This window comes from Bos taurus, chromosome 12, assembly GCF_002263795.3.
Source record: "Bos taurus isolate L1 Dominette 01449 registration number 42190680 breed Hereford chromosome 12, ARS-UCD2.0, whole genome shotgun sequence".
Lineage (NCBI taxonomy): Eukaryota > Metazoa > Chordata > Mammalia > Artiodactyla > Bovidae > Bos > Bos taurus.
The window spans coordinates 15,356,198-15,373,958 of record NC_037339.1 but is presented as its reverse complement, the minus strand read 5'-3'; the positions used below and the strand labels follow the sequence as shown (position 1 = coordinate 15,373,958).

At 41.1% G+C, this 17,761-nt stretch overlaps 1 protein-coding gene across 2 annotated transcripts in view; it reads right to left on the bottom strand.

Annotated features, from left to right (window-relative positions):
• The window catches only part of GTF2F2 (general transcription factor IIF subunit 2), a 136,215-nt gene that overhangs the window by 44,966 nt on the left and 73,488 nt on the right, over window positions 1-17,761 (bottom strand).

The following is a 17,761-nucleotide window of genomic DNA, read 5'->3' as shown; positions in this document are numbered from 1 at the left end:
TCATGCTATACACCTGAAACATGATACTATAAATCAATTATAGTATATATATATAAAAACGTGTGTATGTGTGTATATATATGATATATAACATATATCATATGTATGTATATGTATGTAATCTGAATCACTGTGTTGTACACCTGAAACATGACATTGTAAATCAACTATATATATATATATATAAAACGTGTGTGTGTGTATGTATGTAATCTGAATCACCATGCTGTATACCTGAAACATGATACTGTAAATCAACTATACTATATATAACACGTGTATGTGTGTATATATATTATATACATAAAATCTGAATCACCATGCTGTATACCTGAAACATGATACTGTAAATCAACTATACTATATATAACATGTGTGTATGTGTGTATATATATTATATACATAAAATCTGAATCACCATGCTGTATACCTGAAACACGATATTGTACATCAACTATGCTATGCTAAGTCACTTCAGTCGTGTCCGACTCTGTGCGACCCCATAGACGGCAGCCCAACAGGCTCCCCTGTCCCTGGGATTCTCCAGGCAAGAACACTGGAGTGGTTTGCCATTTCCTTCTCCAAAAAATCAACTATACTTCAACTTAAAAAAAAAGTCTCTCCTAGACATCCAGATCCTCTCTCTGAAGGCAACTACTGATCCAGTTTCTCACATACACTTCAAGATGCATTCCGCTTGATCATGACCTTGATTTCTAAAGAAGCTGTTGGGTAGAAATGCTTTGTCTGTACTCTACCACTCTAATAGCCTATCTTTGGGAGACAGCTTGTCATAGGTCAATGTCATTCTCATGGAAAAGATTAATTGTTGGTGAGGTTTAATAGACAAGAAATCACCCTACTTAGACTTAATCATTGTTTCCAGTAATTTTATCTCAACATAAAGGTACAAAGTAGAAACATAGGCCAGTGATTTAAAAAGTAAGACTCTTGAGATAGATTAGATTACAGATGAAATGCTGATCAGATTAAACACAGAAACATATTGTTTTGCCTACATATCATCTGAAGACTGCACACCTCCTTGTGAAGAACTCCTTATCAGCCACACTAGATTTGTCAAAATGTGTTCTCAGGACCACTTACATCAGAATCATCAGGTTGCCTAATAATGATGCGTATTTGTACTCCCAACTCAAGATCTACTGAGACAAGAACTCTGGAGACTGGGCCCTGGAATCAACATTTTTAACAAAGTTCCCAGGTGATCTGTATATACCAGTAAAAAGTTTGAGAGTGACTGGGTACCACATAAGCCTCTTAAACACAGAAACCCTGTTTTCCTTATTCATTTTAGGCCTCCTACCCAGGACAATGCCTGACAAAGTACATATCCCATTATGCATGTTGCAGATTTATTGAAGGTACACTGGCCTTAACTGCAGACTATCTTGTTATGTTGTCAATGCTTGACTGATTTTGAAACTGCAAGCTTCATCCATGATAGAAATCTGATTAAAGAATAGAGAAACAAGCTTTGGAAATCAACAGCTTTTTGAGTTCATTAAATTGTATGACTCGGTCTCATGGCAAAGCACGTGGAAAGATGTCAGTTAATTTAATTAGCAATACTTTATTATATACCTGAGTTTCAGATAGATAGTACAGTGTACAAAAGACCAAGTGATCAAAGGAAGGGTTCCAAAATGAGATATTCTACATGTTTTTCTGTTTTGTGATTAACTAAACAGAATGACATCTGTCCTAACTAGTACCAGCAAAGAAGCAAAAAGAGCATCTCAGCAACCAAAACAGATATCACAAGGCCAAATATGACAGCTCTGGGCACTTGACTCACAGGTGAGCCCATTAGACCTTCACTCATAGTCGATTTGGTCTTCTTTTACGCACATCATTCATCCTAATAGAATTTTAAAACTGGTTTCCAAGCTCACAGGAAATTAAAAACACTAAATCAGATCGAAGAGAGGGGCTGCAGCTGACAGTAACGCAATCAACACGACAAAATGATAGCTGCTAAGAGGGAAGTGAAGAACTATATAAAATAATCAGAAGAATTCACAAAATACAATACTCTGTGGCCATCCTGAGAAAGGGTAAAGGACCCACTCTTCTTGATGGTATCTGGAGGCAGCTACCACGTAACTCAAAAATAGGCATTCATGAGGGAAAACAAGTTAGAGTAGGCTAAATTATGTTCCCAGTAAACTTTGTGCGTGAGGTATGGATACAGGTATCATGTGTAAAATAATTAGAATCATTCATTAAAACTAAGTAAAATTCTTTTTTAAAGTCACAAACTTTTAAAAAGAATTCAGCGATAGCTATTTGGAAAAGTATTAGAAACAACCCATTCATCTGTGAAGTTCCAGGAAAAAAAAAGATGTGAATGCTAATACTAAGAGGTAATTTTCAAAACCAAATGTCCTAGAAAAAAATAATTTGGTATCTCTTTATTGACATGGTCAGTGGTAGTTAGCCCTATTTTCTATATCTGAAGAACTCTATAGTGTATACCTGTCATTTAGTCACCATTTAGAAGCTACATGGGGATTATTTCTGGAAAAGTCCAGGGTTCTGTATACCACAAATTATTTTCATCTTGAAGAATATTTTACAAAAAAGACTTTAAATTTATATTACAAAAAAACAGTGCTACGGAAACACACTAAAGATAACTCAAGTAGAAGTATAAGCCCCTAGTAATTTAATGAGCTGTGATAAAATGCCATATGGCATTCAATGTAATTATGTAATAAGCGCTGCAAATTCTGTGAACCACAGCATTTGGTCACCACCACACCCACCTCCTCCAAAACTGGTGTGTGTACCAGACAGTACTGGGAAACAACAGATTTGTAAATTAAATATTTCACAATCATGTTAGCTTCATAAAGTGTATGTGTTTGTTCTATACAGTAGCATCGTTTTGGACCACGCAGTTAGGCTTTTTAAGAGCTAGAAGATAGAGTGTAGTTCATAAAGTAGAGTTAGTGCTTTTCTTTTGAAACTACACAAGAATGTTGCGTATCAGAGGACAAGTTTTCTAAAATGAGCAATTCAAGGGCAGGGAAAATGTCTTACCTTTTTGTTCCTGGGTGTCTGGTATATGATAGGTGTTCAGTGTCTACACAATAAATGGCTTTACATAAACCTGTGAAGCTTGAGCTGTGAGACCTTTGGTATTACAATGCAAAATACTGATTCTGAGGGGGAACTCTATTCATGCTATACTATTAACTTCACCTTTAACAGCTAACAGCACCTTTAACTTCCTGTCCAAGCTATGGAGCATATAGAATGTGTCATGCTATTTTAAAGGAGAAAAAAAAAAAAAACTTCAGATTTTAAAATTAACTTCGGAATATCTATAAATTAAACATAAATTAATTCAATTTTATGAGAATTCAACAAATAAAAAAGTATTACAGCTGAAAAAGGAAAAACACTGTTAACCTAAAATTTCCAAAATGTAAGAGGCTAAAGACTATGAAATATTCATTCATGCAACAAATAATTATTGAACATTATCCTGTGGCAAGTGCTATGCTAGGTGACAAGGATATCGTCAATAAGTCATAACTAAGAGTTAATAAAGATAGTGCAGAGTAGCAAGTGCTAAGAATACAATAAAACTGGGTAATGGTGCAGTAAGTAACAGGAGGAGGCTTCACTGCTTCACCTAGGAGTGGTCAGGAAAGACTTATCTGAGGAGGTGACATGCAACCTGGCGTACTGGAAAGGAGGGTGACTCTTTAAGAGCTGGTGAAAGACTCACGCTTAGGCTGAAAGAGCCCTCCAAGAGGACTGCTCTTGCTCTGAGGGACAAGAAAGCAGCCACTGGGGCTGCCTAGGGAATGAGAGAGGAGTACGGTGGAACAAGAGGCTGAAGAAGCTTCAGGATCAGATCACATTGGGTTTGGAAGGCCAGAGCATGGGGGATTCCCGTAAATTCTAAGCAGGGAAATGCTATGACCTGATCTACTCTGATGACTCTGAGAGCCACGTGAGGAATTGTCTATAGGGGGCAGCAGGGAGCCGTTAGTTAGGAGGCATTTGCTATCAGAGGGAAGGCCAGCTTCACTAGCAAGTGCCCTGTGCAGTCACACTTGTCTTGCACTTAAGGGCCTTGCACTTGACAATGCAATGCTGTTACCATTCTGCAATTCTTAATAATTTATGAACAAGGGGCACTGTACTTCATTCTGCAACAGGCCTTGCAAATTAGGTGAAAGTGAAAGTGTTGGTTACTCAGTTGGGTCCAACTCTTTGTGACCCCATGGACTGTAGCCCGCCAGGCTCCTCTGTCCATGGAATTCTCCTTGTAAGAAGACTGGAGTGGGTTGCCATGCCCGCCTCCAGGGGATCTTCCCAGCTGAGGGACTGAATCCAGGTATCCTGCATTGCAGGTACATTCTTTACAGTCTGAGCCACCAGGGAAGCAATCAGGTAGTCAGTCCTAAATACAGGTGAAGAAGGCAGAACAATGAAGCAGCAGTGGTCATACACAGCAGGTCAGTGAATGGTGTTGGTACAGCTGGTAGACCCTGATAATGGACTGCATGTTCCTGTCAAAAGAGAACTCAAGGACAAGTCCCAGGTGTTTTGCCCGAGTAACTGAGTAGAAATGGTGAAGACTGGGGGAAGACTGTGTTAGGGCTGGGAGGGTGGGTAAAAACCAAGAATCCAATTTCTGGCCTGTGAAGCTGAGATGCTGTTAGATATCCAAGTGGCACTATCAAGGGGAATGCTGTACATGTATGGGTGTGAAGGTCAGGAGACAGGTCTGGGATGGAGATACAAATTCTGGAGTTCCTTTGTTATAACTGTTTAAAGGGGATAGGATCAGTCAGTAAGATAACATAGGAAGGGAAGAGTTAAAGAGAGAAGCAGGAGCTACAAAGACTCCTAGTTTTTCCAGTAGTCGTATGGACGTGAGAGTTGGACCATAAAGAAAGCTAAGTGTCGGAGAATTGATGCTTTTGAATGGTGGTGCTGGAGAAGACTCTTGAGAGTCCCTTGCACTGCAAGGAGATCAAACCAATTCATCCTAAAGGAGATCAGTCCTGAATATTCATTGGAAGGTCTGATGCTGAAGCTGAAGCTGAAGCTCCAATACTTTGGCTACCTGATGCGAAGAACTGACTCACTGGAAAAGACCCTGATGCTGGGAAAGATAGAAGGCAGGAGGAGAAGGGGACGACAGAGGATGAGATGGTTGGATAGCGTCACTGACTCAATGGACATGAGTTTGAGCAAGCTCTGGGAGCTGGTGATGGACAAAGAAGCCTGGTGTGCTGCAGTCCTTGCAGTCTCAAAGAGCTGGACACGACTGAGTGACTGAACTCAACTGAAGGCCAAGTGAGGAGAGTGTGCCAAGGACAAAGCTATGAAGGAGACCTAGGAATCTCCCTCTGGGTGAAATATGCTCTATCAGTGATTCACTGATCACCTGCTTGTTCAGTGTAACACTGAAACACCCTACAGTCAGCCCTCTGTCTAATCTGCCAGGCTGATCTATGTTTCCTAAAACACTCCTATTGATTGATCTCAAACTACACTGTGCTGTTCCACTTAGAATCTCTCCCTCCCTGTCTTCATCTAGGCAAACTCTCTGACTCCTTTCTCTTAAATTCACCAAATCAATACTTTCTGAAACCTGAAATTTACTGCCTGTGTCAACCTCTCTTATTATATACAATCATATAATCTAAATTATTATTTAGTACCCATCTATGATCCACTTCCCAAAATGAATAAGCTCTGGTTGCTGTATGTTACACTGCTTAGTATATACATTGGATGCTCAGTAAATATCTGTTGAGCAAATGAGTAATAAATAATGCTCTGAAGCTATGAAATATGGGGAAGTGACAAGAGTAGATAAATCAGCCTGGCATGCAGCAGCGTGTCTCACTGTGATCAAAGTTCTAGGCAGCCTGTAAGACAATGCCTAAGTCCCATTCCTTCCTTTCTTCATCCCACAAATATTCACTGTGCACCTACTAGGTGCCAGGTACTCTTCCAGTCACTAGAGATACACCAGTGAATAAAGCAGACAAAAAGCTTTGCCCTCATGGAACTACATTTTAGTGGGAATATATATTTTGTTTTGTATAAGCTTACATCTTTCTCCCCTGTTTTTCCCATCTGTCTACTATTGTTTGGTTTGAAAAGTTTCTGTGTGAACATTATTATTACCAATTTCATCTTTTCAGTTTTCCTCAAATACAGAACATATTATAAGAGAAAAGTTTCAGACATTCAGTGGTCTTCAAAGTCTCACACACACATCAGTATACAGTACATGACAACTATAATACCAGGGTATACTAAAGAAAACTAGTAAAAATAGCTCAACTACCAGCTCATCAAAACTACTCAAAGTACTATAAATTTCACATAAATATCACAAAAGTAAAATAACAAACTCCACAGACACAAAATCACTTAATATTCTACCTCTCTCCTTACAGATACACGGGGCTTTAAAATTCAATTAAGTTATGCTAGCAACGTTCAGTGTTAAGTTTTAGGCTCTGAAATTAGATCAAAAAATCTAAACTGAAACAATGAAGCCACTTTATATCTTATATATAAATACATAAATGTTACCCTATTGTATAATGAAATAGAATGATGGTACTAACGATACTATTAATAGTTTACACCGAGGGACATCAATGCAATGATCACCCAGAACAAGAGAGGAAAGAAAAAGAACAAGCTCCGTTTCTTCTTCCTACTGATAAGCCAGGCAACGTTTTGAAACAATAAAGGCCAGAAGAGTCAGCCTGCCATTTAACACACTGGAATCAATTAGATCTCGGTTCAAACTCCAGCTTTGTCATTTACAAACTGTGAGCTTGGGCAACCACAACTTCTCTATGACTCAACAGTCTCATTTCTGAAAATGGAAATAAGACTTTAAAAAAAAAGTAACTAAAATAAACATCTAATTAATATGAAGCCATTTAAGAGTGTGTGATCCCTAAAATTGTTTCCCCTAAGCAGTTTTTAAAAAATTTGTAAACAATATCTTTTCTTCCTCTACATATAAATTGAAGATTCTTAAAAAAAAATTCCAAGTTTTTTTTTTTTTTAAATAAAAACAATATATCTCACTGCAATTGCATTACACTCTTCAAGCAAGAGAGAGAATATATAGATGTTCATGAGTCCGGTTTTCTTGTACTTTGATTGACAAACTACTAAGAATATTTAAAGCCAGATCATCCCAAGTTTAGACTAGTTCTTCCTAAGTAAGTTAAAGGCTTGATTATCATTATTCCTACCAATTCAATGAACTAAATGGGAGCCTTGTTCCTAGTAAAGGCACACGTGGTATCTTTCCTTCATTTTCAAAAGGTTCAGGGAATCACAAACCAAGAGTTGAAAATCCAGTGCCTTCAAGGATCAGGCAAGCAACTTAAACTTCAGATCAGCTGGTAGGAAAACAGGACGTGGAGGCCTGCAGCAAACCAGGAAGCAGAGCTCCCTCCCAGCTCCGTCTGTTTAGTGTGCACAGTGGTGCTGCACATTCACACCAGAGACAGCGAAGACTTGTCTAATTACTGTGGCGATTTTCTGGCAGATGGTAGTAATGGCTTATTTAACAAAATACATAAATTACCATGACTTCTGACAGATACAAATGAGGAAGGATCACCTTTAAAATTTTGTACACGGCATCATATGGACTAGGGGTGGCCCCAATTCTGCCTAAGACCATTTGGCTATTTTTGCGGTCAAAATTCAGCAGCAAGTGATAAATTCTCAGAACAGATCTCCAACAATTACAGCCAGGTCAGATCTACCCACTGGAGCCAGGACACAGAGATGGTTATTCTGGAGGTTAAGTTCCCCTGACAAATGAAAAGGACTACTCAATGTGTGTACTGGGCCAACCTAAAAATGGTATAATTTCAATGACTTTACTTCCTCATGAAAAAAAAAGACAAGACTCCCTACTCAAATACCTTAAACAGGTAACCTGATGGCTATTATTTCACATTTAGTAAGAAGAGGTTTAAAATCAAATGCCCAGTTTGACTTACGCCCATTCATTCTTCAAATGTATTCAGAATTGATAGAATAAAAAAGATCAGAACAGGATAAAAAGCAGATGCCTAAAGATAGTATTACTCAGAAGAAAAGAAATGAAGAAAGGAGACGCTGGGATAATAAAGATAAACTTTCCATACTTCACAGTTTTGCCTAAGGTTTAGCCCTGTTGATTTTCAACTGTGAGTGAACAAAGAGAAATTGTGTACTGAGGTATTTTTATCCTGCAAAGCTGTGAAGCTTTGTAGAAACAGCACCACATGCCAATACTGTTTCTCAGGACCTATAATTTGAATCTTAAATACAGCTAAATGCATTTTTAAAAGAGTAGTCATCCTGGAGAGGTTCATTAATCAAGGTAGACTGCAAATTCTTAACTTGAAAACGCTGACTTTTGGTCAATTACTCTACTAGCTTTTTATTGAACATCAAGTTGCTGGAGCAAAGATGAATGAGCTCATAGTCCCTGCCCTCAAGGGCCTCACTATCTGGTAGAGATGTAAACAGAAACAGTAAAAGTAAAATGAGAAGCGAAATGCGATTAGTGGTTTACTAGCAAATGTATAGCATTACAGGAACTTGGTGGAGATGATGCCTTTATCCTGTGTGGGGAGAAATGGCTGGAGAGGTTTACATTTGAGCTGAATCTGAAAGGATGAACAGGAGTGTGGCAAGCAGGAAAGCACGAAAGAGCACTGCAGACAGGGGGACAGGAGAGAACTCAGGGAAGATGGGAAACGACTGGTTTTGCACTAGTGCACACTTGAGCTGGAATGGCAGCAAAGAAGGGGTTAGAAGCCTGAGGAACCAAGAGAGCAGGCAGAAGAGGCGGGGAATTCCAAAGACAAGCGATGTCCAGGGAGAAAGAACAGTACCCAGATGATGAAAAAATATTCCTCTCCTCCTCCAGCCTTAAGGTAAAAACATCTGAGGACTTGAAAAAAGGAAATTATATAAAATCTTTGTTGCTTAATTATGCCAATGGTTTAATTATGTATATGTGTGTGTGTATCCATCAGATCAGATCAGATCAGTCGCTCAGTCGTGTCCGACTCTTTGCGACCCCATGAATCGCAGCACGCCAGGTGGTCCCCTTCTCCTCCATACATACACATATATACTCCCAGCAACTTTTTACAATCATTTGGAAATCCTATTTCATCAAAATACTAAGCCTTCAGGAGCAGTCTACAGCTCAAGGGCTGTGGGGACACCTGCTATGGCTTTTCAGAGGGAAAAGGACCACGTTTACCATTAATTTCCCTAAGAAGCTTGCTTGCACCAAACAGCATTACCCATGAGGACCTGTGGCGGCCTTTTAAAAAACTCTGGATAAAACACCGTGACTAGCTTTTCGTGGTACTTCTATCCCACTGGTATTTTTGCAAGTTTACTACAGCTATCTATTAATATATTTAAAAATTATTGTATTAACACTTCAGTGAAGACATCCAGCTTCTTTCACATAATCCTTCACTCTTAAGTGCTAATTAAAAAGGTGCACTTCGAGGAGAAAGGATGTGAGAACAGGGCATGCTTACAGCCAAGCAAGCTAGCTGCCTTCTTGGGTGGGTTCTTTAGGACTTCCAGTCCCCTGGTCCTTCAAAAAATCTTTGATGAAGACGACTTACAGCCCCATGTTTTACAAAATCACACATTTGGTTGCCTCAGGAGAGCCATCAGCCAAAGCATCACTGCAGGAGGGGACGATAAGATTTCCAAAGGCAACTTGGGAAATTTTCAAGATCAGTATCCTTTATAGTTTTCATAAAGATTCTGAACATCTAGAAGATTTACACACTACAACTCCAGGGCTTTCAGATCTATCCATGATGCTGGGCACATTAAGGAGTCCCTGAGGGGAAGAAAAGGGTAGATGAAGATTGTGCAGAGAAAGTGAACTCAGATCCCTGGGTCTGAATCTGGATAATATCTAGGAACATCTAAACCACTACTTTACAGATTTTGTTTTGAAAAGAGGATTATTACCACAAAGTCTCTAATAAAAGAAAAAATCTTCACGTTCTTTTTCTCAGCTCTAGCTCTCTTTCTGCCCTATTTCCAATTTAAACTTGATTAAACTAATTTATCTACCTCAGGGCAGGAATTCAAAAAGAATCTTTGTGTGCAAGTCTCTTTTTATCATGAGAGCTAAAGACAAACCAGGATGGGTTGGGAATATCTCTGGGACAGGAGTACTTACTCAGGTAAGTCATAAACATAATAGTTAATATTTACTGAGTACTCTGTGTCAGACACATCATATATTATATAGTGCTATTTAATCATTATCACAACCCTGACATAAACGCCACTATCATATTTTATAAAATATGAGGCAATGAAGGCGCAGAATGGCCATGTACTTCGCCGAAGCTCAGCCAGCCAGTCACTGGGGAAGCCAGTCTCTGAAACCAGGCAGTGAGACCCCAGAGCCTGACCTTTCACCCATCTCACCCTGTTAAGGCATCTTCATAGGTCCAGAGTTGCTTTCTAATAAAAATCTGGACCTTCTCACGAGAGAGAAGACGGTCATTCCCCAAAAGGAAGCAACAAAGGATGCAAACATCCTGGATGAGTGTTTCTGACCTAAGATGCTTTTTCTGGTAAGAACAGTTTTGCTGTTGATCTGATGATGACCTCCCCAGGCCTCGCCCCCACCCCAGCCCCTCCGTACAGAACAGCAGCCACGTGTTCTGGATGTGACTGACCCTCCCTCCTATACATGTCCACAGGTGGGCTCAAAGCCTTAATCCATGCTTCCCATCCTCACTGACATATTTACTGGTTCCAGGATAAACTCAGAATCCATGATGGCCCATGGAAGGAAGTGAAGGGTTGGTTGAAGACAAAGTCACTCAGCTCCTGGGGCTTAATAATGAAAAAAGAGGCAGATAATCCTGGGAGCTGCAAGTGGCTGTCTTGCTACCAAGAGAAAGGTCAGTCTGAAAACAGGGGAGCTGGAGAAAAATGGGCCCCAAAACTCAGAACAGAGCTAAAACACTGGTGACACTGAGAACTCCTAAGTAAAGCTGCAGCTGAAGTGCACAGCGCCACTGGATTCAATTCAGGTGAGTCAATAGGTGAACTCAGAACAGAGCTAAAACACTGGTGACACTGAGAACTCCTAAGTAAAGCTGCAGCTGAAGTGCACAGCGCCACTGGATTCAATTCAGGTGAGTCAATAGGTGTCTTTTATTTTTAAGCGAGTTGGCGTTGGATTTTCTGACACTTACGAATGCAAGCATATAACTAGTATACTAACCATTAACCTCAATATTTGTCAAAACCTCTGTTCAATAAAATGTGCTTCAAATAAGATCACCAGAAAGCTAAAATCCAATACTATTATTTCCCTGGTCATAAAATTACCTTTATTGAACTCTGAGTTACTTCTATGACCTCAGTTTTTATTAATAATTAACTGTTTTACTATAAAACTGATTTTAGTTTATTATTCATTTTACTGTGTAAGAAACTTTATATACAAATTTACATTAATATTATGTAAACATACATTTAAACATGAAAAGAACACTGTCATATGCCCAACTTTGTGTGGCTACTGGGACTCACATCAAGCTTAAGTTCAGCCATAGCTGAACGTTCTAGATTTTGTGGTACATGTTTCCTAATCGCCAGAACTTTCAGTATTTGACTCTTCAAGTTCTTGTTTTAAATTTGGCATTTTAATTTATCCAGGCTATTCACAGTAAGGGTCATTTTACATCCCAGTTTATCTGGGACAGTTTACAGTGTTGTCTCAGTGTGGCTTTTTCTCTAGTTAGGCCTACTTTCCTTCGTAAAAGTATCCTGTTTTACATGAAAAGATGCTCAACATCACTCATTATCAGAGAAATGCAAATCAAAACCACTATAAGGTTCCATCTCACGCCAGTCAGAATGGCTGCTATCAAAAAGTCTACAAACAACAAATGCTGGAGACGGTGTGGAGAAAAAGGAACCCTCTTACACTGTTGGTGGGAGTGCAAAGTACAGCCACTATGGAGAACAGTGTGGAGATTCCTTAAAAAGCTGGAAATAGAACTGCCATACGACCCAGCAATCCACTGCTGGGCATACACACTGAGGAAACCAGAATTGAAAGAGACACGTGTACCCCAATGTTCATCGCAGCACTGTTTATAATAGCCAGGACACGGAAGCAACCTAGATGTCCATCAGCAGATGAATGGATGAGAAAGCTGTGGTACATATACACAATGGAATATCACTCAGCCATTAAAAAGAATGCATTTGAATCAGTTCTAATGAGGTGGATGAAACTGGAGCCTATTATACAGAGTGAATTAAGTCAGAAAGAAAAACACCAATACAGTATATTGATGCATATATATGGAATTCAGAAAGATGGTAACAATGACCCTATACGTGAGACAGCAAAAGAGACACAGATGTAAAGAACAGACTTTTGGACTCTGTGAGAGAGGGCGAGGGTGGGATGATTTGAGAGAATAGCATTGAAACATGTATATTACCATATGTGAAACAGATTGCCAGTCCAGGTTCGATGCATGAGACAGGGTGCTCAGGGCTGGTGCACTGGGATGACCCTGAGGGATGGGATGGGGAGGGAGGTGGGGGGTGGTTCAGGATGGGGAACACATGTACACCCGGGGCAGATTCATGTCAATGTATGGCAAAAACCACCACAATAATGTAAAGTAGTCTCCAATTAAAATAAATAAATTAATTAAAAAATAAATTAAAAAGAAAAAAGCATCCTATTTTAAATGATTAATTATATAATCATCTTATTTACAGGGCTTCCCAGGTGGCACTAGTGGTAAAGAACCCACCTGCCAATGCAGGAGACTTAAAGGACGCTGGTTCCATCCCTAGGTGGGGAAGATCCCCTGGAGAAGGAAATGGCAACCCACTCCAGTATTCTTGCCTGGAGAATTCCTGGATAGAGGAGGCCGGCAGGCTACAGCCCATAGGGTTACAGAGTCGGACACAACTGAAGCAACGCTTAGCATATCCTATTTACAACCCATCTTGTACTTCTTTTTTAAATATAAAGGGACCTGGTATGAGATCATCATCCTAATATATAAGAAAAATCATTTATAAAATAATTAATCTTTATGAGATATATATATATGGGGAAAAGTAAAAACTCCAAGGACTAGTTTAAATGTGGTGGAAAGAAAATGCTTTGGTGCTGTTACTGCAAAAATTTTATTTGCAGATACTTCTCTGGGCATGAATTACACTCCCCACAAATTATATACAGATCTACTGAGTGAGAGGGTCCTTTCTGCTTGCCTCATAACAAGACAAGGCAGATACCACAGGATCAGTTCTCCCTGGGAGACAGCGTGAATCACATCTTGCTCCCTGCTGTTTGGAGTCTTAGCACAGGGAAGAAAGCCGTCTGCAACCAGTACTCTGTTCCCAGAGGGAAAGGCTTTTCTTATTAGGTTTTTTAAGAAGACCCACAAACAATGAAAGAATTAAAAATAAAAACTTTCGAGACAAGGATTTTTAGCTGAATTAGTGACATAAACATGCAGAAGTTAAACAAAGAAGCTGAATGCTGCTGACTTCCATGTCTCTGTACCTAGTTTTGCCTTCCCTTTTTATTTCAATCCATTTCAACCCAACAAATACTTCTAGATATCTATTATTTGTAAAGAACTACGCCAAGTGCTGAACATACAAGAAGGAAAGGAAGAAGGGAAAGCGAACAGGCAAGGAAGAAAACCAGAGCTCTCATTCTCCGTTCTTATGAAGTCTGTAATGTTGTAGAAGATGCAACCATGTACACCTCAGCAGCAGACATTTATACACTACCAGTGAAGAAGAACAGAACGGGGGAGCACAGGATCCTGCCTGGACCGGGGAGTGGAAGGCACGAGGTTTCTCTGAGTGACGCCTGGGTTGCTTTTAAAGGCTCCTGGCAGAAGGCAGCTAAGGCATTCTAGGTAAAGGATGCAACATGTTACACAGGCATAAAATGTACGAGGGCCTAGCGCATCTGGGAAAACAGCTTTAGTGTGCTGTAACTGTCGGGCATCTAGGTGAAGGAGACGAGCTGAAAGTGAAGCCAGGAAGTGAGACAAGAGCCAGGTGATCAGAAACGCCTGAATGTCATTCAAGGGCAGGCAGACAGAAGAAGGCCTGACTTGCCGAGTGGCTCAGTGGTCAAGAGTCTGCCTGCCGACGCAGAAGACACGGTTTGATCCCTGATCTGGGAAGGTCCCACACGCCTCTGAGCAACTAAGCCTGGGAGCCACAGGTGCTGAGCCCACGTGCCGCAGCTCCTGAAGCCCGAGGGCCCTAGAGCCCGCGCTGCGCAACTAGAGGAGCCACCGCAATGACAAGCCGTGCACAGCAAATTGAGTGTAGCCCCGGCTCGCTGCATCTAGAAAAAAGCCCAAAGGACAACAAAGACGCGGTACAGCCAATAGAAAGAAAAAAGAAGGCCCTAAAACTCTCTGACTCAATGTGTGAAATGTCCACAGTACAGGACATCTGAAACACCGAGCTGCTGACTCTGCTCTCACACACTTCTGCTCTGACAGCACCCACACCCGGCCGCCTGTCTTTCCACTTGCCATCAGCAGTGCCACCACGTTTGTGTTCCTCCCTCACTGCACTGTCAATAAAGATCTTTAGATAATCCGCTCTGTGCGTTTTGATGAGGTTCAAAGATGGAAAGCTCTCTAGAGCAAGAAGAGTATCTAGTGATTTTTTTTTTTTTTTTAAACTGAGTCTTAGTGATCACAGTAAGTAAGTAAGTAAGTGAAGTTGCTCAGTTGTGTCCGACTCAGTGACCCCATGGACTGCAGCCCACCAGGCTCCTCTGTCTGTGGGATTTTCCAGCCAAGAATACTGGAGTGGGGTGCCATTTCCTTCTCCAGTGATCACAGAAGGAGTCTGAAAATGTTGACTAATGATCAACAAAATACATGAGCTACGACTTAAGGCTCAGATTACTCTCCTGTTTTGGTAATTTACTCACTGGTACTCTTCCTAGTCTTCCCTGGTGCCTCAGACGGTAAAGCATCTGCCTACAATGCGGAGACCCGGGTTTGATCCCTGGGTCCCGAAGATCCCCTGGAAAAGGCAATGGCAACCCACTCCAGTACCCTTGCCTGGAAAATCCCATGGACGGAGGAGCCTGGTGGGCTACAGTCCATGGGGTCGCAAAGAGCCGGACATGACTGACTTCACTATGCTATGCTCACTCTTCCTAAGTTTAAGTACTTCTTGCTTTTTTAACTTTTTACATAAATTGTCAATCGGACTGAAATTCTAAGGGCGTCTCTACCCCTCTGCCTTCGTGAGCACATTACACAGGGTGGCAGAGAGCTAGCCTGAGCCTCACAGCAGGACGTGCATTTGGCCACAACACAAGAGCCACCACGATCAGTCTGGGTCTGGAGAAAGCCCCTGTCCCACAACTCAGGAAGTCTGAGATGGGCTTATCAAGTCCTGCCGACTCTACCTCCAAACATCCTCAAACTAAGTCTCTCATCTCCCTTCGGCCTAGAACCACTGTGTTTAGTCATTCTGACACTTTGTACCTGGACTATGACGCCAGCCTCTAACTTCCCTCCCTGGTCTCAGTCTCTGCACCATGGCCAGAATGCATGTGTGTGTGCTCACTCACTCAGTCGTGTCCAACTCCTTGCAACCCCATGGACTGTAGCCCTCCAGGTTCCTCTGCCCATGGGATTTTCCCAGGCAAGAAAACTGGAGTGGGTTGCCATTTCCCCCTCCGGGGAATCTTCCCGACCCAAGAACTGAACCTGAGTCTCCTCTGTCTCCTGCATTGGCAGGCATTCTTCACCACCGTGCCACCTGGGAACCCATGGCGAGAATGACTCTTCTAAAAACACAGTCCCTTCACTTTCCATCCAGATTAAAATTCTTCAGTGCCTCCTTAATAGCAATAGCACACCAAGTCCAAACTTCTTACCACAGCACATATGGCTCTTTAACAAGTTGTCTAACAAGCATAAGAGACTCTTTAATCGTCTCTCCCGCCATTTATTCACTCAACGCATATTTCCTGTCTACCTACTACATGTCACCAACTATTCTAGACACTCAGGGTGTATGTTTGTGCGCGTATGAGTGAACAAAAAGCAAGTATACATAAAACAAAAAACAAACCATGGGAGCTTAAACTGCTCTGGGGCAAAGCTGGCAATACATATAGTAAGTAAATTACATTAGGTAATACGTGCTATACACAAGCATAGAGTGGTCAGGGCAGGCCTTATTGAAAAAGTAGAATTTGAGAAGAGACGTGACAGAGGTGAGGAAGCGAGCCATGAAGCTATCTGGAGAAAGCACGCTCCAGGCAGGAAAGACCATCCGGTGCAAAGGCCTCATATGGAAGTGTGCCTATGCTTGTGGGCTGTTAGGAGATCAGCGTGGATGGAGCAGATGAGCAAGGGGAGGGAGACAGCAGGTTCAGATGGGGAGAAGGGGAAGAGAAGGGTGGGCAGACCATGGAGGTCCCTGCAGACAACTGCAAGGACTTGGGTTTTATTCTGAGTAATATGGGAAGCATTGCAAGTGACAGGTGAGCAAAGGAATGGCACGACTTGACAGGTTTTACAAGAACTGTTCTGGCTACTGTGCTGCCAGCAGTGGGGCAAGGGCAGAAGCAGGAACTCTGGTAGGAGGCTCTGGCCGTGATCCAGATGAGACACAAAGGCAGATCATGTGGGTGCTGGGAAGTGGTCAGACAGCAGCTGTGTAATATTTGGAAGGTACATTCAGGAAGATTTTTCTGACACATTGGATGTGAGGTGGGAGAGAGGAGGATGTTTTCCCCAGGTCTCTGTACCTGCCTGTCTGTCTGTCTAAAGTGTTCTTATTCCCATCTTTTCCCACTTGGTCAAAAAAAGTCTCAGCCTTCAAGACTTATGTCATATAGCATCTATTTATGAAACTCACATGATTATCATCTCCTGAATTACCCTGTTTCCTTAAGTCACTGACGAAACTGAACTATGTGATAGCTGGTCTTTCAGCATACTCCAAAAGGCTAAACAATTTTAACGTCTTCTTTGGTAAGGAAAAAGCAGCCGTTTCATAACACAGCAGGTGACTTGCCTGATCTGATCACCAGAAATCTTTAGAAACTTTTAAAGAAAATTAAGACCACAGAAAAATATTTTGGCAAAGAGCTGAGTAATCAGATTTTGCATTTTCCAAGTTCAGTAGTTATTTGAAGACGATAAATTCTCAAGAAGAATTGTATTACATAATAAACTTTATAGGCTAAAACCAAAGAGGAACATCTGCCTGTGTTCCAAAGTTATTTACTGTTATAAAAATTTTTCATTTTGATTGTCATCCTTTCCCTTGCCCTGGGGAGGAATTGAAATTAGAAGAGTTATTGGACAAGAAAACTAGTCTCTGTTTCATTCCCAAGAGACAGACATCTGATCTAATTGAGAGGGGCGGGGCAGGGGAGTTTAAAAGATGTGAAATTGAGAGCTGATCCAGTTCAGTCAATGTGGATATTCAGAGGTGCTGTGGCTGCCTCTTGGAAGTGTGAGCCCAGCTACCAGTTCAGTGCAGCTACAACCTTCTCAAATGTATGCACCATGAGGGCAGAGAGATTCTTTTGTTTTGTTCACTACTATTTCACATAGTTAAGTACAGGGTAAATTTTAAAATGTGTAATTCAAGACTATATGGGGGATTCAAATACATTCGATATAAACTA